Source organism: Oxyura jamaicensis, chromosome 13 (genome assembly GCF_011077185.1).
Source record: "Oxyura jamaicensis isolate SHBP4307 breed ruddy duck chromosome 13, BPBGC_Ojam_1.0, whole genome shotgun sequence".
Taxonomy (NCBI): domain Eukaryota; kingdom Metazoa; phylum Chordata; class Aves; order Anseriformes; family Anatidae; genus Oxyura; species Oxyura jamaicensis.
The window spans coordinates 7,896,907-7,921,820 of NC_048905.1; the positions used below are offsets into that span (position 1 = coordinate 7,896,907).

General features: G+C 56.0%; 1 long non-coding RNA gene across 1 annotated transcript; it reads left to right on the forward strand.

Annotated features, from left to right (window-relative positions):
• On the forward strand, positions 1–24,404 carry LOC118173551. Its single transcript, XR_004754279.1, has 4 exons — positions 1–131; positions 12,431–12,616; positions 23,042–23,432; positions 23,762–24,404. It is a non-coding gene; the product is annotated as an uncharacterized LOC118173551 (long non-coding RNA).
• Positions 24,405–24,914: the final 510 nt, after the last annotated feature.

Here is a 24,914-nt window from a genome sequence, read left to right on the forward strand (position 1 = left end):
GCCTTGCCATGCGATTTGGGCACAGAAGTGGAGGGTGGTAGCATGTCGCTGCCCCCCTCCTGGGACCTCCAGGACAGCGCCTGCTGAGAACAGGCCCCAAGGAGGAGAGAGACCAGGAGAGCACAGAAGAGGTGAGGGCAGAGGGGACAACAGGCTGCCTTAGCCAGGCCGGGTCCTGCCCATGGGGCACTTATCCCTCTCACACATCACATTTTGCCCAGCGTATCCAAAAGCTTTCATCTTCCAGCGGGGAAAGGCTGGGGCTGGAGCTGTCTAACAGGATTGTGAGCTGCCTGCTCCTGAAAGGGCTCTGCATCCCATTATCCATAAACCTGTTCATGGCACTCGGCTAATTCAGGCAATTTGTGACACGTTTATGCTGTCGATATAATAACCGATCTGCCAGCCTTAGCCGGGCTGGAGCACCGTGTCATGAACAGCAATCTGCAAATCAGGCTCTTAATGTGGGTGCTGCTGTCCCCACAGCTGGGAGCACCCGAGGCGGGACGTGCTTTGTGCTGGGGCAGGGACCAGGGACCAGGGACCAGGGACATGCCAGCGCAGGCGCAGGGATGTGTGTGGTGCTACCGGCACCTTCCTGGCCCTCTCCCCACTTCCAGAGCCAGTCTCCTGCCCGCAGGGAGCTGGGCTGGCAGGGTCCCTGGGGAAGCGCTGCCCCGCAGGTGATAGGAAGCTTAGCGGCTCCCTGCGCGCTGGCACCCCTCTTGTCACAGGTTTACAGGACGCAAATCCGGCGTTATCAGAGGGCCGCAGCGGCAGGGACAGGCCCAGCTGGCTGCGCTCAGCCTCTCCTCTCCCCATCGCTCACGCGGAGCAGTGGGTGGAAGCGCCTCTGGCTGGGCTGTGCTGCCAGATTCTTCCTGGGCATCACCGCAGACGGACACCGCAGACTGCACGCGGGCTGGGGGGCACAAGGGGGGCACGGGGTGGGCTGTGGGCAGGCAGGTTGGTGGGTGCTGCTGCCCCTGGCTGCGCATGGTGTGTCCCTGGTGCTCGGCAGGTTCAGGGACAACTCTGGAGCGCCTGCGATGGGTCACGCTGTGCTTGGCTGCCCAGCTGCCCCCCTCCTGCCTGGCCTGCTCCCCCCCCCGCTTCCTGTAACCAAGGAGAAAAATTAGCAGCGCGTGGAACCGGTGCTTTCTGACGCAGAGCTCGCACCTCTGAGTGCCCGGTGCTAGGAGCTGCTCCAGGCCCCCTCGCCTCTGCGCCAGCTCGGTGTCACCGCTGCCCGACCCCGTGAGCGGGGACCGCAGGGGCCTGGGGCTGATCCGGGGCCAAGCGCAGCCGTCAGGTGCCCGGTGCCGCCGTGGTGCAGCTGCTGCTCACCAGGCTCAGCAAGGGGCTGCCGCGGGGCGCTGCAGTCACCTGGGGCTGGAGCTGCTCCCGAGACATCGACTCAGGTGGCTCCGTGGGGTGATGGCTGCAAAGCCCAGCGCTGGGACCTTTCCCAGGGGAGGGGGATGAGGGGCTGTGCCTGGGACTGATCTCCTCTCTGCATCCCTCCAAAGCACACAGAGCGTCTGCGGAGATGATTTACGTGCTAGGCAGGATGGCTGAGCTGATCTGCATGTGCAAGGGGTGAGGTGTGCACCTACCAAGTGACAGGTCTGTGGGATGTCCAGGCTGGAGACATGACAGGGTCATGTGCCCTTTGGAGAAGTTGCCCACGTAGGAGTTTGCCTAAGGGAGAGCTGTTCATGCAGAGCTTTTTCTCCCTGCAACCCCCACGCTGCACTCCCAACTGAGCTTGTGAGCTGTTGGGGGTGTGGGCAGCCCTTGCTGTCCTGGGGCAGTGGGAGCATCCCCTGGGGTGAAAGCATCCCCCCAAATGGGAGCATCCCCCCGGGTGGGAGCATCCCCCCAGATGGAAGCATCTCCCCAGGAGGGCAGGAAGGGCTCAGCCAGCAGCCAGGGTGTGTCCCTGGGCATTCCTTGCAATGCTGTGCTGGGCACTGGAGCTCAACCCCCATCCCCCCCCCCTCCTCCCCATCCCTCACATTTGAATCCCACCAGGATGCCTTGAAGCTGGGGCTGATTTTCATAAATTATGAATTGGTGGGATCTGGTGTCGTCCCGAAAGGATCGGCACGGGAAAGCCAGCTCGCATGGACTGGCATGCTCCGCAGGGTTACAAATCCCCATTCAAGCTGAGGGCTCTACAGGATTGTAGAGGAGAGGCAGGGAGGAGATGCCTCAGAGACATTCATAGCCCCCACAGGACCTCAAGAATCAGACCTAAGCAAGCAAAGTCCCCGAGGACGTGTGTGGGGCATGCGCAGCCCCCTGCTCCCACCTAACGAGGATGCGGCACGTTCTCCACCACGTAAAATGGAGCAGGATGCGGAGGGCAGGATGGCTTTGAACAGTCAATTTCCATCGCTGAAAGCTGACAAGTTTAAAACAGCTAATGTGCCCCGCAAGATGAGGCCTTCAGAGATTTACAGCTCTCCTCGGCTGACTGCTCCCATACGGTGTGCATGTCAGCCAGGGAGCCTTTTAAAGAACCAAGATAAAGCTGCAGCGAGGCCGCATTGCCCACCAAATGGATGGCAGAGAGAAGAAAGGAAGGAGAGCGGCTGCTCTGTGTGTTTTTTTCCCATCAGACAGGCTGCTGAGCTCATGTCCCCTGCTGCAGCCACCGCCCCAGCATTACTCCGGGTCAAGGTCGAAGCAGCCCTCCTGGAGCACACTTTCCCTACGCTGCTGCAGGATGAGGATTGCAAAATGCTGCAGGAACAGCCAGGGCAGTTGAGCTGGGGCAGACATCAGCAGGACCCATGGGTGGCAACAGCTGGCAGCGTCCACCCTATGGGGCCAGGACAACCCTGTGGGGCTGGACAACCCCACGGGGCAAGGAGGTATTAGGGGCAGGCAGCAGGCAGACAAAACCCTCCCCATCCACCTGGTGCTGGAGTGGCTGGGATGGCAGAGCTGGGGCTCCTGGGTGGGACGCAGTGGGACCCACGGGTCTCAGCCAGCCCACAGCCCTGGCCAGCATCTCACACAAAGAGCTGCAGCAAGGCTGCTGGAACACTTTCCGTGCCACATCAAGGCCAGGTTGGGCTGTCACAGGTGGTATGCAGAGCAGCTGGACTCTCCGCTCACCCTCAGTGTTTCTCCCAGTCCTGTGCTGCAGCCATGCAGCTGGGACAGCCACATGCCTGAGCAGCCCCGTGACCAGCACTGGGCTCTGAGGGCATGCACTGGGGTGTCAGCTGGCCAGGGGACCCTGGGCACATGGGGTGTCACGGGACTTGCCTGCTCATGCCCAGCATATTTGTGGTGTCTGCAGCCTGGGAGCTGTGCTGGCGTCACCCCCAGCTCCTGTGCTGCCCAGCGGAGACGTCGTCAGTGGATGCCAGGAGGCATTTCACCCTCCCTGAGGTCACCAGAGGAAATGGGCCAAATTCACCATGCCCTGAGAGTGCCTTTGTCTCCCTGTCAGAGCCTAAGCACTGGCTTGGCTGGAGGTGCTTGCAGAGGATGGCAATGGCCCCTGCTTCCAGGATCATGCAGGATACTGGTCTGAGACACCCACATGGATGTAGTGCTCATGCTTCATGGTGCTCGTGTTCACCCTTCTCCTCTCCCCAGCCTGGCTCAGGCTTTCCTGTGTAGAGCAAAGCCACAGCCACGTCAGCAGCCTACCTCTGCGCCTGAAGAAGGTGAAAGCAGATTGGGAACTGGGAACAGGCAGGGTGTCAATACCTAGACAAACCTTGACCAAACTGCTCAGGAAAATCTTTTGTGCCTCCATGTGCCACCCCATCAGCCAGAATTCTGTCTTCACTGAGCCAGCATCCCAGGGGACAGAGGAGCTGGGATCATCGTCCCTTGCATGATGCCCAGGAGGAGCTGAGCTCCCTGCAGATGACTCTTGGACACAGGTACCCAGAAGAGCTGCTGGGGATGGAGTTGGGATAAGGAGGCCTTCTTAGGGCATTGGGATAGCTTTCCTGTACTGCCATCCCCACACCAAGGCAGAACTTGCTTTCCTGTCTCCCTGGATCTGCAGACAAAGGTCCTGTGTGATCTGGTCCTGGGGTGGGATGGGAAAAGCTTTTCAGACTGGCTTTGGGTCCAGCCACAGGGCACCGTGGCTCCTGTGAAGGCAGAGGAGCCAGCCAGGCTGTGGGAAGCTCTGCTGCACAATGGCCACCAGCCCCCTGCACCCATCGGCAAGGGGCAGGGCAGCGTGGAGGAGCTGCCTGTGTGAGGCCTCCGGGGTGCTCAGCGGTGGCGAACATCCAGAGATGTTCTCTGTCATTTCTGCCACCCCAGAGGCCAGGAGACCAATTGCTCCGTCCAGCCTGGGTCAGGAGGGATGTCCTGCCCCAGCACCAGGGCTGGTGGCGTCACCTGGACCCGGTGCAGCAGGAGCAGGAGAAGCATCCCGCAGCCTGGGCACATCCCGGGGTTCCTGGCGCAGAGGATGTGGTGAAGCCAGCAGGTGGTTTCTGCAGCCATCCCAGGGTGGTCACAGCCCTGGCATGGCAGTTCCAAGCCACCAGAGAGCTGTGGGACTGCACCTCTGAGGCCCCGAGGAGCAAGGAGCCCCGTGCAGGGCAGGTCCTGCACTGGGTGCCGCAGCAGATCCCTGGTCCCGGCTGTGCCGGCTGCCGGGGGCGGTGCGGGAGAAGCATCCCCTTATCTCTCCTCTTTGTGCACACACATGAGCCCTCTCGGAGCCACCGGGTGATGCCGCCAGCCGGAAAGCTGCAAAGGCGGGGAGGTTGCCCAGCTTCTGTCTCCTTCCCAGCAGGTGTGGCTGGCCCTGCCAGGCAGATGGCTCAGCGCCTGGCAGAGATGAGCGCCGGTGCCAGGAGCAGCTGGCTCCATCCCTACCCGGGCCAAGAGCAGAGATGCTGAGCAGCATGGGGAGCTCATGGCAGGCAAATCAGGCAGTGACCCCCCCGCCAGGCTGAGGTTGTGCTGGGCACCTCTGGGTTCTCGCACAGGTGACTCAGGGACAGCCTCAAGCCCCCCGTGCTGCTGCTGGTACCTCCGGGGCAAAGTTGCTCCATCGAGCTCTAAGTGCCCGTCGTGCACCCGTTGTGCACCCTGGGGCACAGCAATGAGGACATGTGGTGTGATTCCTGCTCAAAGCCATCAGCTCCTGCCCTGGCTCTGCTCCCTGCTGCCCACGGACCAGCTGGAAGCCCCAGCCAGGCCACGGCCACGGTGTTATTTCCAGCCAGGGCGGGGGGAAGCGGACCTTCGCCCTCCAGCAGTCACTCCGTGCTGTTGTGCAGCCCCAGCAAACCCTGAAAACCCCCCAAAAAACCCTGAAAAACCAGAAGGGAGACAAGGAGATGGGGCACCCCCGGAGTGGCCAGGCGGGGTTGGGGGGAGGCTGTTACTCTCCTGGGGAGTTGCAGGTGTTATTTTTCCCATGCAAAGCTTGCAGTGTGCAGGCTGTGATGGCAGCAGCATGGGAACGGTGAGGGCGACTGCGCTCTGATGGCTCTGGCCAGCCTTGCTCTCAAGAAGGAAGCGCAGCACTCTCGCCCCGCGTGGTGCGCTGCCTCTTTTTCTGCGCAGTTATTAATACACCCATTTGCCTGGTTTTCAGCGGAGGCAGAGAGCAAAAGCAAATTAAGAACGCCAAGGCTGGCAGCCTGGGAGTGCAACCACCCCTCGAGTTTGACATTAATGGCTAGGAGAAGCTGTTCCCTCGACTTCCCGAGGGGCACGGGAGGATCAGGGAGGTGGTGGGGGTCTGCTCAGCACCAGCACACTCTCTGGCGGGCTGTTCCCGACGAGCAGGCTCCTCCATCCTCGCCTTGCAGTCGGCGCTGGAAGTGGAAGTTTTGAAGTCATGCATGGAGCTGTTTGCTTGGTATTTCCTGCCCCCGAGAACAGGAAGCAGCAGCGAAGCTCAGGAGGGAGCTGCTCTTGGGAGGTTTCCAGCCTGACACATTTTGGTCTCTGCCTGCGGCAAAGGGGGAAAGCTCCGTGCTCTTTCTCTTGTTCCTGTGCCCGGGGTTGGGAGCCAATGGACCAGATTCAGTCTGACTTGAGGCAGGAGAGGTGGATTGCGTAGAAACGTGGCAGTTTGAATGATTTTCCATTTCAGTCTCCCTTGTACCACTCTGACCTAGACGTTATTTGCTCAGGCTCTAGGACAACCAAGGAGAAGCTGTCTCACAAGCTTCAGTATAAGAAAAGTCTGGCAGCGATGGATGCTTGTCCACCCAGGCTGTCCTACTGATGTCCTCCTGCTCTGGGGGTGCTGTCCCCTCAGCCCCATTAGCGGCAGGTCCAATCCTGCTCCGTGCCAACCCTTCCCATGCCAGCTCTGCAGCAGCACCTCTTCACTGTCCCCAAAAGTCTTCCCCTGCTTTCAATGTTGAGGTCCATCCTAGGAACCCCGCAAGGCTCCCTCAGCCCACGGTTGTCCCACGTCCTGGTGCACATCCAGGTCTCAGTGACAGCTGAGGGACCCTGACCCCTCCCCAGTGCTGATGGCAACAATGGGACAAGGCCAGGGGACGAGCAGCTGGGGCTCGTGCCTGGTGCCAGGTAAAGGCTCTGTCATGGCAGGAGCTGCCCCCCATCAGCACTGTCAGAGCCAGTTACTGCAGACCATGGCAGCAGCCTCCGAGGAACGCGAGCAGCACGTTATTAACAATCTTTTAAAGCACTGCCAGTGTGCCCTGGGTCCCTGTTTATTTCTGTGTATGGACAATCCACTGCTGAATGTTGTGTTCGTAAGAGATGGTATCTCAGCTTATGTGGTCTATTGCTTACCCCAGGTAACCTCCCGTGAAAGACAATTCCTCCTCTGGAAAAGGACAAAGCCCCACGGAAGGAGAGGTTTATTATCCTTTTACACCATCCCTGCCTTTCTTTTCCTTTTTTCCTTCTCCCGAGGACTGCGTTTGTGCAAAGTGAATGTTGGACCAACGGTGTCCAAGCTGGAATGCAAAAAGCTGTCATTTAATAAATGACATAAATAAATTCTGTCATTTAATTATGGCAGCAGCACCAGGTGGGTTCCAGATCAAGAGGTCAGGGGCTCCTGGCCTTATACACGTAGCAATGTCAGCATCAGCCATGGGACAGGGCAGTGAGAGCCCTGCGAGCCTCAGCAAGAGCAGGGGGCACATCTTGGCCAGCGTTTCCCTGACCTGCTCCATGGGACATGGTCTGCTTTGAAGGTGTAGGAGTGGGGGGGAGCGTGACTTCTCTTCCCTTGCCCACTGGAGGTATCTTTGGGGTTCAGCCGAACCTGACACACCGCTGTGGAGGAGGCCTGGTTGGATTTTCACATGGCACCAGCAGACCCTGAGTCTTCCTTCTACCTCTGCTGCTCACCTGAGCTCTTTGCTCGAGACTTTTCCTGCTTCCCTGGGTAGCAGAGCAGCAGCCTGTGGCACAGCCAGCTGGGAACATCTGACCATCCAGCTCCGAGTCCACCTGGAAACATGTCTTAGGCGAAGGAGAGGCCAACACCAGAAGCAATCAGGAACCAACCTTCAACGCTGCTGCTGTTGCTGCCATTGTATTGTGATTCCTGCTGCTGTGCTGGGGCAGGAGCACAGGGACACCCCGAGCAGCACCAAGCACAGCGGCGATGCCAGCAGCAGCACGCGTTAACACGGAGCACGGCACGGAGGCTTACACAAGGGGAGCTGACTTCTTTCGCAAGCAGCAGCTCTGGATGTGGATGCTGGAGACCTGCAAGGACAGGACCTGGGCTGGTGCAGGCAGTGAGAGGTGCTGGCAGCGGTCACACTTGGCCGGGTGCGTGCAGGGTTTTGCTGCAGGGCGGAGCAGGGGCTGAGGGCCCGCGGGGCGAGCAGCCGCTCCGGCCATGCGCGCTTTTCCATCAGCAGTCGCCTGGGCAACTGAGCGCGGAGCGAGACAAGCTGTCAGGGAGAGGAGCCATTGTGCTCGCTCGGGGAATCGTTCCCAGCCCTTTCACCCGTCAGGGTGCTCTGTAGGTCACCCCGTTTTGCTGGCCCTGGCTGGGGCTTCCTGGCGTGCCGGGGGGGTGCCTCAGAGCCCCACGCCCCCTGTGGTGCCATGCCCCACGGCAGGGGGGGACGGTGGGGGAGGGAGACCACAGGCCCCAGAGGAAAAGCCGCCAAATGCAAATGGATGGAAACCAACAGGGGGGCTCAAAGCAGCACTGATCACATGGCGGGGCTGTCCCCACACCATACCTTCACCTGCACAGAGGGAGGGTGACGTTTCCCTCTCTGTTATTAATTGCAATAAGCGTGCACGCGCGTGTGCATGCCCTGAGCAGCAAACGCTGTTGCGGAGGGAAGGAGCCCCTCATCCAAATGCATTTCTGCCTCTTTGTAGTGCGACTATCTCTGTTGTGCTGCTGCTGCTTGCTTGGCACCTGCATGCCCTGGACCAGGCTGCTGCTTTGCTAATGAGCTGCGGTGCCTTGCTCTGGGTCCTGCTCGCTGTTGGAGCACAGGGGCTCTCCAGGTTCACGTGCTTAGCTCAGCCCCACAGCTTAAATCCCTGCCAAGAGAAATGGAAGAATCTGGTGCAGCCAGGCCTGGAAAAAACAGCAAGGACAGCCTGTGATTAACCCTTCCCTGCCTGCCCACATGGCTCCCCTCTGCTCCTTCCCACGCATGGCGAGCTAGCGGGCTTCACACCCCTCCTTCCCACACCCCAGCTGATATGCTTCTGCACCTCCGGGGAAAAGCAGCTTTTCTCGTGAGATTGCCCAGAATACCCAAGGACTGAGTATTCCCACGGCACTTGAATGCGTGCCCCCTTTGATCACAAGAGGGCAAAGGGCAGAGATCTGGGAAAAGAAAAGAAAATCATTTTAAAAAGAGAGAGAGAGACAGAGAGGGGAATAAAAAAAAAAAAAAAAAAAAAAAAAAGCAATTCAGGCAGGAGCTTCCCTCAACCTCTGTAAAACACAGTTCACGTTTGCTGCGAGCCTAGGGCGCAGAGCACATTTGATGTGAGGTGCTTTACCCAGCTGTGGTGCAAATTCCGGAGCCTCGCATTTGCATGGTGTGATGGGAAAAAGCTTAAGAGGGGCCCGGGGAGCTGCAGAGGAGGCGGCTGCGCTATCTGGCTACCGCAGGGGCTGTCGATGCACAGACATTTCCAAGGCTATTTGTGAAGGTGAAATGGTCTGTAAAGATTCCAGGACACCATGTGGCAGGACAGTTAGCAGGGCTTCTCCTCCGGTGTTTGCACAGAGCTGCCGGGCTGGAGAGAGGCTGTGTGCGCAGAATGCCTTGCGGTGATTAGAGCATCTGCAAATTTCAGCTTAATACGCGGCATAATGAGACACAGAATATTATTAGCCTGCAGCCATCCCCCCACCCCAGCGGCGATCTCTGCAGCCTGAGCTGCTTTCACCTTCTCGGTGCTTTGCTACAAGAGCCCTCTTGGGAGATGCGCGCCCGGTGCCCATGCAGGACCCAGCTCTCGTAGCAGCCTGTGCTCTTCAGCTTATAGTGCTGCTGCACGAGGAACCAAAGCAGCACCAGGGACTGAGAGCCAGTTTCTTCCTTTTGCACAGGGTCACACAAGCCTGGCGTGGGGAAGCAGGGCTGGCTCTTCATGAAGAGGAATAAGCCAGGATGCTGTGCCTACAGGCAGGGTCCGGCCACGTGTGCACAGACTCACACCGGTGCTGAGCTCTCCCCTCCTGCAGCCTGTGCTCCTCCAGCCCAGCCCAGCAGGCTCCTGCAGCCCCCGCTTGTGCAGGGCCCACTGCACCGCTCAGTTCCTTCCAGTTTCGACAGCAATGGCCCAGGGCGTCGGTTGCTCCGAGATGGAAAGGGCAATGGCAGGAGGCGGCTCTGTGGCAGGGTTGGCACGTCAATGGGCGAATCCCAGGTAGCAGGGCCCTGCGCTTAGTGGGGGGCTTGGGAAAAGCCCTGCTTTGGGTCTGGGTTGAGTCAGATGTGGCCAAGCAGCACAGCGATGTGCAGCGTGCTGGGAGAGCACGGCACTTCTGCAGCCGCTGGGCGGCCTGGGGGCACGGCTCCTGCTGTCAGCTGTGGGAGCACGGGTGGGCAGCACCCATGGGTGCTTACACAAGTAGTGTGCTTGGGTGTGTGAGCATAGTGTAAGCGTGTGCATGAGTGGAAATGTGCACACGTGTAAGCGTGTGAGGGGCAGAGGGTGTGCGCCCACCTGTGTGCAAGGTGTGCAGGGACATGCATGCACCCTGGGTCACACGCAGCGCGTGGGTTTGAGGGCGTGCACAGCCTGTGTGTGGGGACAGCTTGTGCATCAACGTGCAGGCTACAGGCAGGTACCCAAGTGTCTGTGTGGAGGTGCAAGGCGTGCTTTTAGGCTGCCCGAGCACATGAGCACAGACATCTCACTGGGTGAAGATCCTGGCGTGGTGCTGCGGGGGACGGGGGCGAGGTACGGTGCGGGGGGAGGCTGGGATCCCTGAGGCTGTTGCCTCTCCTCGTCTCCCTCTGTCTCCTGCTGATCCACGCATTTGCGTGACCTTGTCGTTGCCGCAGAGCGGAACCTTCCCTTGTTTTGCCTGGGGTATTTTTCAGTGAGATCAGCTCCCCTGCCTGGTTCAAAGCTGGCATTTGCTGCCAAAGGTTATGACAGTGACATCTGCAGCCGGGGGCACCCCCCAGAGATGCTCGGAGCTGACTGCATCCCTATCCCTCATGCTTGCCATTTACCACGCTATCGATATTTTTAAAAAAGCAAAAAGCAAAGTCCAGAGAAGGCATCACCAAAGCAAAAGCTATTATGAATGCTGTTAAACTAACACTAACTGCCACTGCTGTTAATCTGTACCAAGGTCAAATTCACAAATCGTCAGGTTACTGTTCCAGCCTGAAATTAGATCATCAATTAGTTAAATCATCACTTTGATACAGAAAGAGAACTGGAGCGGACCCAGTCCTCATAAATCCTGCAGAAGGGTCTGAGAAGGTGGCTCTGCGTTTTATTGGAAAGAATTTGACCAAAGCAATTCAGATCCATAGCGTGGAGCCAGCTAAATGCTTTAATAGTGAAAACAACTTATCACCCACTGCCTGAGCCATAACCTCCAAGCTGATTTGGATGCTGCCATCTCAGACGCGTTTCCCTGTCCCCAGCAGATGTTATAGCACAGCCTTAACCTCTGCTTCAATAAGCAGAGGTTTGAGACTTCCCATATACCCGAACTGACTGATGACTATTTTCAAGTTTCAAGGGACTTTGAAACCCAAAACCCACATTAATTTTATGAGTAATTTTATGTGACAATCTTCAGGGCTGTGAAAACTAGAAACTTTTCCTTTAGGTGCCTTGACCTTATGGTGTCTCATCTGCCTGTGCAGGAGCCCCCCTGCACTTTTGTCTGATCACCCTTGAGTTCAGAGCTGTAAAAAGGATGGGATAGGAAAACAGGAAAAATGGGAGAAGCGCAGGTAAAGGTGTTGCAAGCCCTACCCTCCTGCAGCCCTTGGAACATCACGGAGTGGGGGCTGGCATCTGAATCAGCAGCCAGATGGCGAAGTCCTTCAGGCACGGCGCTGCTCGCTGCTGGCTGCCCGCCGGCGCCCAGGCAGTGGTCAGAGCCTGCAGCAGGCTGCTCAAGGAGGTCTGGGACCAGCGGCCTGGGGCAGCCCGGCTGGCAGCCCCTCTGTGGGCTGGGATGCAGAGCATGCAGGGTCTCGATCACCCCGGACCGTGTGCAGGGTTGGAGAAGATCTCCCTGCTGGCCCAGGCAGTTTCTCAACAACAAAGCTTGAGATCTGCTCAGACTCCCGGGGCTCCCAGCCCTGCTGCCCGGCAGGCAGAGCTTTGCTCGGAGATGCACACATAACTCGTGAGCTGGTGCAGGGCTTTGTGCGTGTGCCTGCAGACGTGCGTGTGCACGCAGCTACGTGGGCATGCACGTGGGCAGAGGTGAGCGCTTGGGCGTGCGCCCATGTGGAGGGGGTGCTGAGTTAGGAGGAAAGTGGAAGCAGGACAGATCAGGCTACAGCCATAATGGTGGGTTAATTACACTGTAAGAAGTGTCTTACTACGCCTTGTGCCCACATGTTCAGGTCATTGCATTCAGAGCCATGAGTAAGGTCCACATTTCAGGCCGTGACTCAGCCACCTCCGTCAGGCGGCAGAGTCAGAGCCTAGCACAGACACCTCTTGGTCTTGCTTGCTCCCAGATGATCGGACACAGAGTTTTCCCAGCTCCAACATCTATAAGCAAGCATGCTCCTCCCTCTCAGCTTTGCATCCCTCAATACTTCTAAATCTTTGCTTATCCTTTTCAGTTGACTTTGGCATTACACCTATTGACAACTACTGGCTGCTGACAATTTTTCCTCCACCTGTTCAAGGAGGAACCTAAAACCACAAACGTTTCCTTCACCCCAAAACCTTCTCTCCAAGGAGGGCCCAGTAACGTCTCCAACAACAAACAGCAACGTGTCATTTGTTTTTATTACTCTAGGAGGGCAAGCTGCTGTGCGTGACCAAGGAAACCGAGAGCTGGCTGCCCTTGTGAACTTGCCGAGTGCCTGATGGAGAACGCGAGGAGAAGAGAGCTGGGGGAGTATGAAAAACATTACTTCTCTCCTGCTTATTGGCGGAGGCAAGATTGATTGACTATATTTGCTGTAGTGGAGAATTCATTGAGGTAGGCACAAAATTGTGGCTAGCACTAGAAAACCACCGTCTGCGTGGATGAACTTACTGTGAACAAAGACACATGGAGTAGGTGCAAGGTTTGCGTTTGTGAGCACTGGGGAGCTGTGTGGGGCAGGTAGGGCAGAGGAGGTGAGTTGGACATGGACAGATGCATGAGATGACACTGGTTGGACTCATTCAGTCTATGTTTTGATGTCTCCAGTGTGTATAGGCACTGTTAGAGAAAATTGAACACCTGTAAGATGTAATTTACCTCCTCAGATCACCCATGAGTGGTGCCCAGAGGTTCGCACACAGGTGGTGGCTTCCCCACTTGTCAGCTGAAGCCCTGCCCAGCAGAGGAGAAGGCCTGGGGCTCACACTGGCAAAGGGCAGGCTTTGGAAAGGCCCTGAGGAACAGGGGGCAGCTGGCAGTGCTTGTGGGAGCTGATGGAGGTGAGGAAACACCAAGGCACTTCCCTGAAGCCCGAGGGACTGACGGTGCCTGCACAGCAGCTGGAGGGGTGGAAGAGAAGGGGTTGGGATCCTCTGGAGAGAAGGACCTCTGGAGAGAAGAGCAGCTCAGGGTGTTTTGTCAGGACAGTGCCTGTGGTGACATATGGTTGGTTTGATAAGAGCAGTTCAGTTTTGCCATGATGGTAGTGGCTTCGGTACCATTTCCCACTGTGGCAGATGCTCAAAACAGATTCATTTCTATAAAGGACATTTATTTGTTTATAAAGGCTCAAAACTCACATAATTTTGATGCTCTCAGCCTCCAGTTTTCCAAAACAGAGGGGAAAAAAATTGTCTACTGGCAACAACTTGGATAAGGCAGCATTTCGCGGGTAGGTGAACACAAAAGCTGCTGTCCTCAAAGGCTTGATGTCACCACGCTGAGTCTGAGCCCGTAGCGAGGTGGATGAGGCAGCGACAGGGAGAGGTGGAGATGTAACGGTGGCTGAGGGCACTGGGGTGGTTGGAGGCTGCTCTGGAAGAGGTGGGAGCTCCCCACGGGAGTGTAGCGGTCGGTCCCCACGCCAGCCTGCTTCTTGCTGGCCCCGCAGACTCCCCCTTGTGCAGGCTGGTTGGATGCTGGGCGATGCAGTGTGTCCTGCCAGAGAAGGGACAGCAGGAAGGAGGGGAAAAGGGAATCGGTGAAGGTCATGGGCCTGATGCGGCATGGTGCACTGCGAGAAGCGCTGCAGAGATGGTGTGGGGCTGGTGGCAGCTTGCTGCGGGTTGGAAATGACCATGGAGCAGCCTCTGCTCCACCGTGGCTTATGGGGAAGATCCAGCCCCCGTGGCATGGGGAGTAAGCTGGCCCCACACCCCCGTTGCTGTGCTGCTCGCTGCTTCTGTCTGCTCAGCCATGACAGGGGCTGTAGCTGGGTTTACCTACGGCATGAAAAGTACTGATCATGCTCTCCTGCTAAATCAGGTGTAGTCACGCTGCAATGCGGAGTCACCCCATCTGCAGCAGTAAAGGGTTCCTTCCTGGGGGATCCTCAATAGCTCCTGGGGTCAGGAAACAACCTTCTTCCCCCTGAGACAAGTGGGGGAGCACGGCACCCCAGGATCAGCCCCCCACAGTGGCCCTTTCTGCAGCATCCCTTTTCCCCACGCTTCCCTGACTCCTCCTCTAAAGCGACGCCTGCCGTGCGGATGGCAGGGAAAGGTAGCGGCAGAAGCAGCCCTGCCTGTAAATTGCGGCTCGGAAATGGCGAGGGGATGAATTCGGGATCCAGTCCACGCCCAGGCTGCCCTCACTGAGGCAAGCCAAGCGGAGGGCTCCCCGCGGCGCTCCTCCGCCCCTTGCCCTGTGGCCGCGGGCTCTGGGAGCACCGCTGCAGTGGGGCCGCACGGCGGGCGGCTGCTGGCTCCCGCGGACGCCGCAGGCAGCGCTCCCATCGCTCGGGAGAGCACGGCGCGGATTTATGAGCCTCCACGAAGCTCTCCCGCAGCCCTCCAGGAAGGCACAGGCTGGGGCTGGGGGGGGCTGTTTGCGGGGAATTGTGAATCTGCTCTCTTACACGGCTGCGTACCACTGTGCAACGGTAATCCCCTGAGCAGGGTGAAGCGGAGGCCTAGCTACCATGACCTCCTCTGTAGGTTTCCATGGATACCATGTACTATAAATAAAAAAAGGAATTTCAAACCAGTTTTCAATCCTGCTTAGTGGGAATAGGAAACCTCTTTTGAATTTAGTTTCCTATCTCACCTTACAGGGGTTATTTTGCAGCCTGTTTGAAACAAATAATTACCCCTTCAGCCAGGAAATTACCACCAATCATACCTATTTACTTCCAAACACTCGGCTAATTAGCACATTGGGGAGAGCTGCCTATTTGCACGCTGGAGATGGGAGGCTTAGCCTCTTTATTTTGGCGGTGCTGGGAGAAAGGATGCGAGGCCAAGGGTCAGCGAGGGGCGTCAGAGCCCTCCGAAAAAAATAATAAAGAGCGAAGGAGAGCTGTAAAACTCGCAACGCTGAGACGCCATGTGAATTAGCGTGCAAGAAGCCCGGCAAAAAAGGGAATATTACATCTGCATCCTTTTGCAATGAATCAGAGTCATGCTGCAGATTTTGTCTGGCATACTGGGTCTCTGGAGGATAGAAAATAATTTGGTCGCAGCAGTGGGAGGTGTGTGTGCGTGGAGAAGGGAGTTGCTTTCCAACAGCCTGCTGTGGTGAGAACATGCCTGACACTTCATTCCTTTCCAGTTAATGCAGCGAGGCCGGGAGGAAACTTAACCCTCTAATTGCTAAAGTGTACGGGGGACTTGGGAAAGTCCCCGCAAACCGAAGGGCACCCGGGTGGGTCGCACCTCGCGGAGGCAGGGGCGGCAGCTGAACGGCTCTGCCCAAATGGCCGCGGTGGGGGCAGGGGAGGCTTAATTTGAAACAGGCGTGGGGTAGCAGGACAGGAGGACAGAGAGGTTGTGTTTTTCAGACCTCGGGGCTGGCAGTAGGCCTGCGAGTGCAGCTCGTCACAATGCTGGGTCTGAGCCAGCTGGACATGTGGCGTTTGCTGCGGGGTCTCACGGTCTGGGCTTCCCAAACGGCTCCGTGGCCCCATCTCGGTGGTGTGGGCCACACTCCTGCATCACGGTCCTGGAGAACCCCAGGTGCTTTCCATCACCTCACCACACGTGTTCCCTGCCTGCCCCAGCAGCTCCCGCAGGGCTGGGGTGCGCGGCACCCCCACAGCGCGCTCCTTGCTGGCTGACCCCGCACCTCGTGCTGGGCCATGGGGCTGGGTGAGGGACACGGGAGCGCAGCGTGTCGGGGCCAGCAACGTGCTGCAGCCCCCCAGCCATCTGTGCTTGCCTGGAGCCCGCTCACATGGGAAGGGCTCGCTCCCCTTGGAGACTGCTCCCTGCACAGCCCTCTGTGCACAGCGCTGCGATGGGGCACGTGTGTTCTCTTCGCCTGGCTCACTCCTGTAAAGCCCTGCCAGGCAGTGCAGGATTGGGACCCGCCGGCAGGAGCTCTCCACATCCGGGGGAAAGGAGGAAGAGGAGGAGGAGGAGGCAGCTTTGTCAGTAGTGGGGATGCACAAAGCACCCAGGGCTCTGCCAGAGCCTCATGCACGCTCTGCTCGAAGCTAGTCCATAATGTTTAATGGCACAGGATGGTCGTGGGCGTCTGACTCTGAGCCACTCAGTTCACTGCTGCCCTCCTAAAGCTCCTTATTAGCATTTCCAGGACGTCGATGTTGTGCTTGGGTATACGGGAAGGCACTCGCGAGCTACAGACCGGCAATATATCAATGTTAGAGAAGGGCCCATTTAAGCTTAATATCAGAGGCTGGGTTTTTCTGGAGTCAGGTGTCTCATTCCCATTGAAATTCAGCAGGAGTTGGAGTCTCTGCTCCCAGGGCTTCTTTGAAAGTCCCAGACTTAATTAGTATTTATCTTAATTAGAGGGACGTTACCTGCTCTGGGAACCTCACGCTATCTGCTGTGCTCATGCCCGCAGCACCCCGGGAAGGGGCTGCCAGCTCTTTCTGCAGTTGGCAGCTGAGGTGTGGGGTGGCTCCCGCTGCACGCCTGGCTGGGGCACAGCCACATCCCCTGGGGGGCCAGGGCAGATATTGCAGGGGATCCATGGTGACACTGTGCCCCCCAGCTACCTCAGACCCCCAGCAGCTTTGCCAGGACACCGGTGGGCACTGGGTGCCAGCAGGGCTCCAAAGCACCGCTGCTCATTCACCATCTTCAGGCCAGGCCAAACGTCACAGGGTGGAGGATGGGAGGGTGAAGGAACAGGAGAAAATCAGCTCTCCTTTTGAAACAAAAGCTACCGGCTTGGGAAACGCTTAGAAATCCACTCTGGCCCAAATCACAGCCAGCCTTGGAGAAGAACATCGGGGTCCCTTGGCAGAGAGCATCTCACCCCACCTCCTGCGTCAGTGGATGAGCCGCCCTGGGCAGGCACGTCCCTGCTCCTCCTGCCCCTGCTGCACAGGCTGCCAGGGACAGGTGGGGTGACATGCGAGCCCCCACCGACACACAGAACTAGGCAGGGCAGGCTGGCTGGTGGCCTGGAAGGGGTTTCTGGTGAGGGCAACCCAGCTGGCTCCAGCCCGAGCCCCCCAGCAGGGTGACCTCCCCTCCATGCTCTGGAGGCAGCGCGCGAGGCCCCGGGAGCTGCGGAGGCAGTGCTGTGCGTGCCTCCGGGGATGAAGCAGTGGGAGCACTGGTGATGGGGACAAGGCGTTCCCCAGGGACGTGCGGCTGTGTACTGATATGAGGAAGGCACAGACAAATGTCTCCTTCTTCCCCCCCCCCCCCCCCACCCCGGGAAAACCTGCATGTTGGGGCAGGCCATGCCAACAGAGATTTGCAGCAGAAGACGCCGGAGAACCTGCCTTGCCCATGGGGATTGGGTTTTGCGGAGGAGCCGCTGCAGGGCAGCAGGTGCTGTAGTGCATTCAAGGCTGGCCCTTGAGGGCTACAGGGCTGCAGGAGAAGCAGGACGACAGCTGGGCCAGGAAGGGCAGGGGTGGGATGAGCAATCTGCAAACATTCCCCACCAGTGGGATGGGGCGTGCAGTGCAGTCCCACCAGGAGAGGAGGCAGTGGGGGCTGCAACCGTCTGTGGTCAGGCCATAGCAGATGGTGTTGATGATTTTCTATGGGCCTTGTGATAGGAAACTCCATCTGTGGGGCTTCCTGAGGGTAGGAGATGCCTCCAAGCCCTACTGCTCTGCCATGGTGCCGAGCACCTCAAGGAACCCCACCAGTGCTCATGGAGGCTTATTGCAACAGGAAGGGCTGAGGTGAAGGGTGAAGGACAATGACTCTCCTGGGAGATAGTGAGGGACATCCTCGACACCCTGCTGGCAATTCATGGGGACGTGGCAGGGACACCACCCAGGTGCAGGGTGAGAAATGTCGCCACTCGGCGGCTCAGTGGGAGCCGAGTAATGCCAGATGTGGAGCCAGGTCTTTGTCCTGAAGGACAGCAGGGGTGGTATTCCAGACTGGCTTCTGGACCGCATGCCTGGTAGCTGGTGAAAGGGTGGGATGGAAAGTGGTCTTGAAGGGAACAAATGTGGCTTCATATGGAACAGAGAGAAGGAATTAGTCACCAGGAAGAAGGGAATAGCCCCCCAAAGCAATGTGTTGCAGAAGATGATTCATTAAGATGTTGAACACCCTTATCACCTCTCTCCTCACTGATTTTTCATGGGTGCTGGGAGGAGACTAGCAAAAGTTTCTTAAGAGAAGGGAAACTCCCAGAAACCAAGGGTTCATGTTGAATAGTCTGATGAAAATTCCTGGAAATGTTAACATTGCAGAGCTGCAATTAGGAACCATATCCTTGCAAATAACACTGAAAGCTGTGAGAAAAGCATTCTTTCCAGGTCTTGGTGACACAGGAATAAAACAGGTGGCACTGAATTTAATGCTACTGTTAAATAAGATTTTTATTCAGCCAAGAAAAATGTAGCTGGAAAGATGGACGGCTCCATCGTTTCATTCTGTCTCATGTAAAACTACCATTTACCTTACTAGATATTTTACAGAAGACTTGCTGGTCTCAGCCTGTAGGCTTCGAAATTGTAGACAATGTGCTAATGTAAAGTTGCTTGAGCTTATGGAAGATTTAGAAGGCCTGGTTCCCATGTGTTGCGACTGGCACTATATCAGAAGAACAGCTGAGTATATGGAGCAGGGAGCTGCATGCAAGTTATCGAGTAAGGATCTGCCTGGGGCTGTAGCTTGGATGGGAGTGCTGGGAAGTGCCCCAGCAAGCTGGGCAGTGTGAAGGTTGGGGTGGGAAGTGCTGCGGTGGCGAGGAACAACATGGGCTTTCCCCCTCTGTGGGACAGCGTGCTGGCTGCCTTCACAAGCTTTGGGGCTTGGAAATGCTTCTAGGGCCACAGGGCAAGGACAGGATATTTAGAAAGTCTAATTATAGCTTGGAGGGGCACTTCCACTCGGCAATCGGTGAAGAAGGTCAGCTCTTCTCTAGGGTGACTGGGAGGAAGAAGCTGTTTCAGCTGCTCCAAAGTCCCATCTGGAGGAGCTGAATTCTGTGCTTGAGGGAAGGAGACTGACCTCCAGCCCCTGGGAGCACCCTGGGGGCAGTGCTTGGAAGAGCATTTCCTCCCTAGTTTTGAAGGTGCACTGACAGAGATCCCAGAGACAGCAGAGATACCCAGGCCTGAAGCTAGGGCTGAAAGATGAAAGAGAGGATGGGGTACCCAGGGCCAGCTTGAGTGCAGTCTGGCTGGGGTGTATGGCTGGGACTTCAAAAGCAGGCTATGTACTCAGCAGGAGCGATGGTCACCACAGATACACCCACACCCGAGGAATTCACTCACCCCCACAGAGCAGAGGGAATTGCTTTCCAGCTGCCTGACTGCACTGCTTCTTGCCAATGGCATATTTGAAAGGAGGACTGCTGCCTTCTCTGTTAATGAAGGGGACGTGTGGGTGACCAGGCACTGGCACAGGTTGCCCATCTCAGGGCTGTGGCATCAACCTCTGTCACAGGTTGTGGCATCTCCCTCCTTGGAGATCTTCAAAAGCCATGGCCCTGGTCACCTTGCTTTGTGTGTCCCTGCTCGAGGAGGGGGTTGGACCAGATGATGTCCAGAGGTGCCTGCCAGCCTCAGCTGGTCTGTGGTTCTGTGAAAAAGCCAGTGCAGAGCCCAGAATTGATGGCCAGAGCTCAGCATGGTGTCTGGAAGAGTTGGAGCAATCCAGCCTCACCTCACCTGTGATCCTGTCTCAGCAGGGCAGGCGAGGAGCTTGCACAGCGTGCCAGAAGCCCACTTTGCGTGCATCACCTCGTGTAGAGGAGGGAGGGAAGAGGCAGCCCTTGGGTGCCATCCCTGGAGCTGTGCGAGGAATGGTGGTGGCTGGAGAGGCAGCTGTGCCTGGGGAGGGAGGAGCGGTTTGGCAGGCAGGCGGAAAAGCTTTTGTGACAACTGGCTTAGAGCTCTTACAGCCATCGCTGGCCCCACCTGAATTGCTTTTCCTAGGAAATGCCAAACTGCAGTGCAGCAGCCTGGCATCACGACCAGCATGATGCTGCTTTTGGGGACAAGCTGGTGCTTTTGTCTTTCCAGGTTTAGCGAACAAGCTGAAGGCTTTAGGTACACCCACCAGCATCCTTCCTTCTGGAGCAGGTCACAAAACCAAGCTGCTTCTTCCCAAGAGCAGTTTGTGGAATAAATTCTTACACCATCCATCTGTAATTGGGCTAAATAATCTATCACACTGATCCTTGCTCTTTGGAGAGGCTCTTGGATTGGGGCCTGGGCCTTTTGCTGTCCTTAGTAAAGGGTCACCAAGATGTATGAGTAGAAATGTGAAACAGGATTCCCTGGGAATAATCCCCCTACATGAAACACTGTGGCATCTGTGAGAAGTCTCATGTGGACCAAGATGATGCCTTTTTCTTGTAGGGCATGGAGAGGAGTCTGCAACAAGACCATATCCTGTTAATTTGCTCTAAACTTGTGAGAGTCAGGCTGGGCAAGGCCCTGAATATTAGAGCTATGCAGACTCCTCGTTGGCAACACAAGTGTGGAAGCCCAGAGATGCTCCTGGGAGGACTCAAAATGAAAACATTTTAGTGAAAAAAAAGCCTCTTCACTAGAGCTGGAGCCATGACTGTTTGTCAAGGCCATCCTCCCAGAGCCATCCTCTAACCCCAGGTTCACCCTTGGGGTTAGGGTACAGCCCCATGGAGCTCTGTGTGGCCTTGTCACCAATCAGTCCATCGCTGTTCTCTGGATGACTTGGGAAATGTATTCATTTTTGGCCTGTTTGGGCGATGTCTCCATTGCTCCAGTGTCTGGTGAAGTCAACTGGACATTTTCTGTTTGAATCCTCTGACCCACAGTAACACTGGCTGGCTAAAACTTGACAAGGGATGCTCTGAAGTAGAGAACTCCTGTCTAGATCAGACCAGTAAGGTGTTTCCAGCTCCATGATGTGGGTCAGCATTGTGTTGTCTGTATTTCCGTAAGGCATCTGTTAACAAGCCACTGCTAAATAGCTGTAATCCTCCAGCTGCAAGCCTGGGTCTGAGGGGGGTTTGCTACAACAGGATAATGTTCCTAGCTAGAATGTGTGTTCTTGGAGCCCATTCCATGGCCCACTTAAATACACGTGAGTCTTGAGAGGTCTTGGCAAAAGAGCAACCTAAATCAAATTAGGAAGACAAAGGGATGTTCCCAAGGGGCACTGCCTTGGAGTGAGCCCACAGGATTTGAAACTGAGATTTTTTCCCCCCATAGAATGGTAGAAATAGGTAATCCAGATTAGTTGCTGAGTGCCTCCAGGAGGTAGGATTAGTAAAAAGAAGAGTCTGCAATACTCAGCTGGCAGTATCTCACCAGGAAAAAAGTATAGCCACATTTGCAAGCTCCTGCCTAGTCTTGGAGGGTAAAATCATGGGAATGATTTGTGATGGTTTTACTCGAGTGGGCAGCCGAGCTCCACCACAACCGCTCTCTCACTCCTCCCCTCCTCAAAGAGGAAGGGGGAGAAAAGACAACACAAAGAGCTCGAGGTTTGAGATGAGAATGATTTAATTAAAGGAAAGGGGAATGGGGAGAAAGAGAAACAAAAGAAACAACAAGGCCGCGCGGAAGCACAGAGAGAAAGAAAAAAAAGTTATTCTCTACTTCCCATCAACGAGCGATGTTCAGCCACGTCCCGGGAAGCAGGGCCTCAAAACGCGTACCGGTTGTTCAGGAGAGACCCTCCCCCACGAGAGCCCCCCTTTTATTGCTGAGTGTGACATCAGGTGTTATGGAATATCCCTTTGGTTGGTTTAGGTCAGCTGCCCTGGTGATGTCCCCTCCCCATCAATTGCCCACCCCCAGCCTGCTGGCTCCTGGGGGCCTGGAAGGAGTTCTGATGCTGTGCCAGCACTATGCAGCAATAGACACAACACTGGAGTGATACCAGTGCTGTTCCAGCTACGAGTCCAGAGCACAGCACTGTGTGGGCTGCTGCAGGGAAAGGTGACTCCATCCCAGACAGACCCAGCACATGATTACAAGAAACTCTCCAAAGGCCAGAAGCAACATTTGCGTTTTACAGGAGACATACATGAGTCTAGTGCATCGCCTTGCCTCTTGCTCTAAATGTCATGATCGAATTTGCAAGCTTACTGGTGTTTTGATGTAAACCATTTGCTAGGTCAGTTGATATTTTAATTCACACAGACAACAAAAGCAATAATATTGCATTTCATAAGTCAGAATGGTTTTCCCTTTGGAGAACTGGTCAGAAGAGGAAATTTCTATCTGAAGAAGTCCAACTTCCCAGTTATCCAGGGCCTACAGCCACTGGAAATTTTGATGAACTTTCTGTGAGAAAACATCAAATCCTTCTGAACAGTGAATCATACAATTAGCCTGATTAAGTACACATAGCTACATAGCTTAAAAGAGTATATTCACTGTTATGTACCTGGATGTGATTAGCAATGCTTCTGTAATGTGAAGGTGGGATGGAATGCAATAGCATGCTTTAATTTTTTTTTTTATTATTATTATTTTTTTGGTACTATCAAAGTCAGCAAGTGACAACAGGCTTTTTTTTGGGGGGGGGATTTTTTTTTTTTTTATTATTAACTTTGTAAAAACTGACATGCTTGTGTGGCATTTTACCCATGCTGTGGGAGGGCTTTTCTCTGCATAGGTCCTCAAGTGGGCCTGGTCTGCTGGAAGCAAAAGCTGAACCGCTGGGTACACTGCATACGAGCTGTGCTGGATCACACCTCGCTCAGTCCGTGGCCCGGTATTCACAGGTGGATAGGACACCTGCCTCTCCCCTGCCTTTCATGGGAACAGATCAGTTCTGCTCACAAGGGCTGTGGTCAACAGCTCAGGGAACTTGGTCTGACTCCATTCTTGGGCTGGCAAGAATTTAACATACCCCATTCCCCTTGCCTCCCCAGGCTTCTTCCCCAGCTGCTCATCTGGCAAGATCATCAGGGCTGGGTGATGACAGACCAACAGCACGAGATGAGGGCCATAGCCCTTCATCTTGGGGTGAACCTGGCATCATAATGCAGATAACAAACCTCCCTGACACAGGGAACAGAAGAGCAGCAGCATTTTCTAAGCTCTGGGACATTGATCTGCTTGTACTGAGATCATTGTTGCTTTTGAAGCAGTTCTACTGGAGGCAATATTTTTGCCTTCAGGGCCTCCAAAAACTGAAGGAGGCATCAAAAAGGTGGTGCTGCCGTCACTTGGTGGTGTACCAGCTGTGATACAGGGCTGGGCTGGTGGAAACAGGGGAGACAAGATTCAAGGGGTAGCTTTTCCCTTCAGGAGGTGATGCAGGTGAGATTCTGACTCCTGGTTCCTTTAGCATGAATGACCAAAAGGAAGGGCTGTCCCTGTAGGTCAGCAGTGATCCAGTGGGAGCTGTCCGTGCACTGGGGAAGATTCTCTCCTGAGCACAGAACAAAGGGGGGAGCCCCAAAATCAGGATTATGTTTCTGAAGATGCGGATGTTTGAGCTACACACCTCCCCACTGCTGAAGAATGATCACAGCTCTGTCCTGCGGTCCCTCCCTGCTGGCATCAACTGGTCATGGCTTGCAAAGCGCTAGCCTAGCCTTACCCCAAGGGATGCTCCTGTCTGATACGTGCCTGTTCCTTCCCTCCAGGTGCAGCAGAGCGGTGAAGCCCCAGGAGCCTGATGGAAATCCAGAGCCTGGCTGTGGCTGTGCAAACCTGCTCTGCGTCCTCCCAGGCAGCACGGTTTGGGCTGGGGAACTGACCCCACCCTGCCATCTCTGCCTGGGATAAAGGGAGCTTGTTTCAGCTTTAGCTCACTGCAATATCTCCTGCTGGCAGACTTTCCAATTAGGGAGCCAAGTGGGAGTCAGGAGAGACCCCAGGGTGGATTTCACACTCGTTCTTTATTTATATGTAAACCTGGACGTGGGGCTGAGCTGCTGAGCAAGTGAGAGAAGCAGTATTGAGGGAGGGGGGAGCCAGCCCAGGGAACAGAGGTCTTTGCAGCTCTCATTTGAAGTGTGTGTGGGACAGGGCTGAGCAAGAGGGAAAGTCTGGCTTGCATTTCCCACCTGTTTCAGATGCTGGGGGGGTGCCAGGTTCATGTTTTCTTCCCAGTCCCTGCTTGTGCGTCCCAGAATGGAACTCAAGCATCGTTGAACACTAGGGACTGTCAGTTGTCTCTTGGTGATGTAGATGAGCACCCTAATACACCCCAGTGTCCTTCTGGCCACACACAAAGGGGAATTGTAACCAGGTGGGTTACTGGCTCTGGCCCAACATTCTTCCTCTCCTGTCCTGGTTCCTGCCAGTGCCCCAGAGCCAAGCACCATGTCCATCTTTGTAGCCAACCGATGGTGCTTGAGGTGGAGGGCGCACAGACCAGAGGTGCAACTGGGAGCAGCGGATGCCGCACGTGGGGCTGTGACACCTTCCTTCCTGGCATTCAGGTGGGGCTGTGACACCTTCCCTCCTGCTGTACCTCCATCCTGTGCTCCCTTTTGTTTCCACTGGGTGGGACCATTTCAAACTGCCAAAGCCAACTGGCCACCCTCTCTTTTTAAAATATTTAAGAAAAACTATCACCGTGAAGATTAAAACCTGGAGGGAACAGTTCTTCCACAGGCAAGAAGGAGCACGGCGTTGCCCCTGTGGACAGCCGGTGTGCAAGCACGCACTGCTCCGGGGAGCGATTCCCCCTGCCAGCACAGCGTCTTTGCTTGGAGCAGTTCTGATCACCAGGGCCTCTTGGCCAGGCTAGCACAAGGGCTGTCTTCCAGGGACTTTTGCTTGTCCTTATGG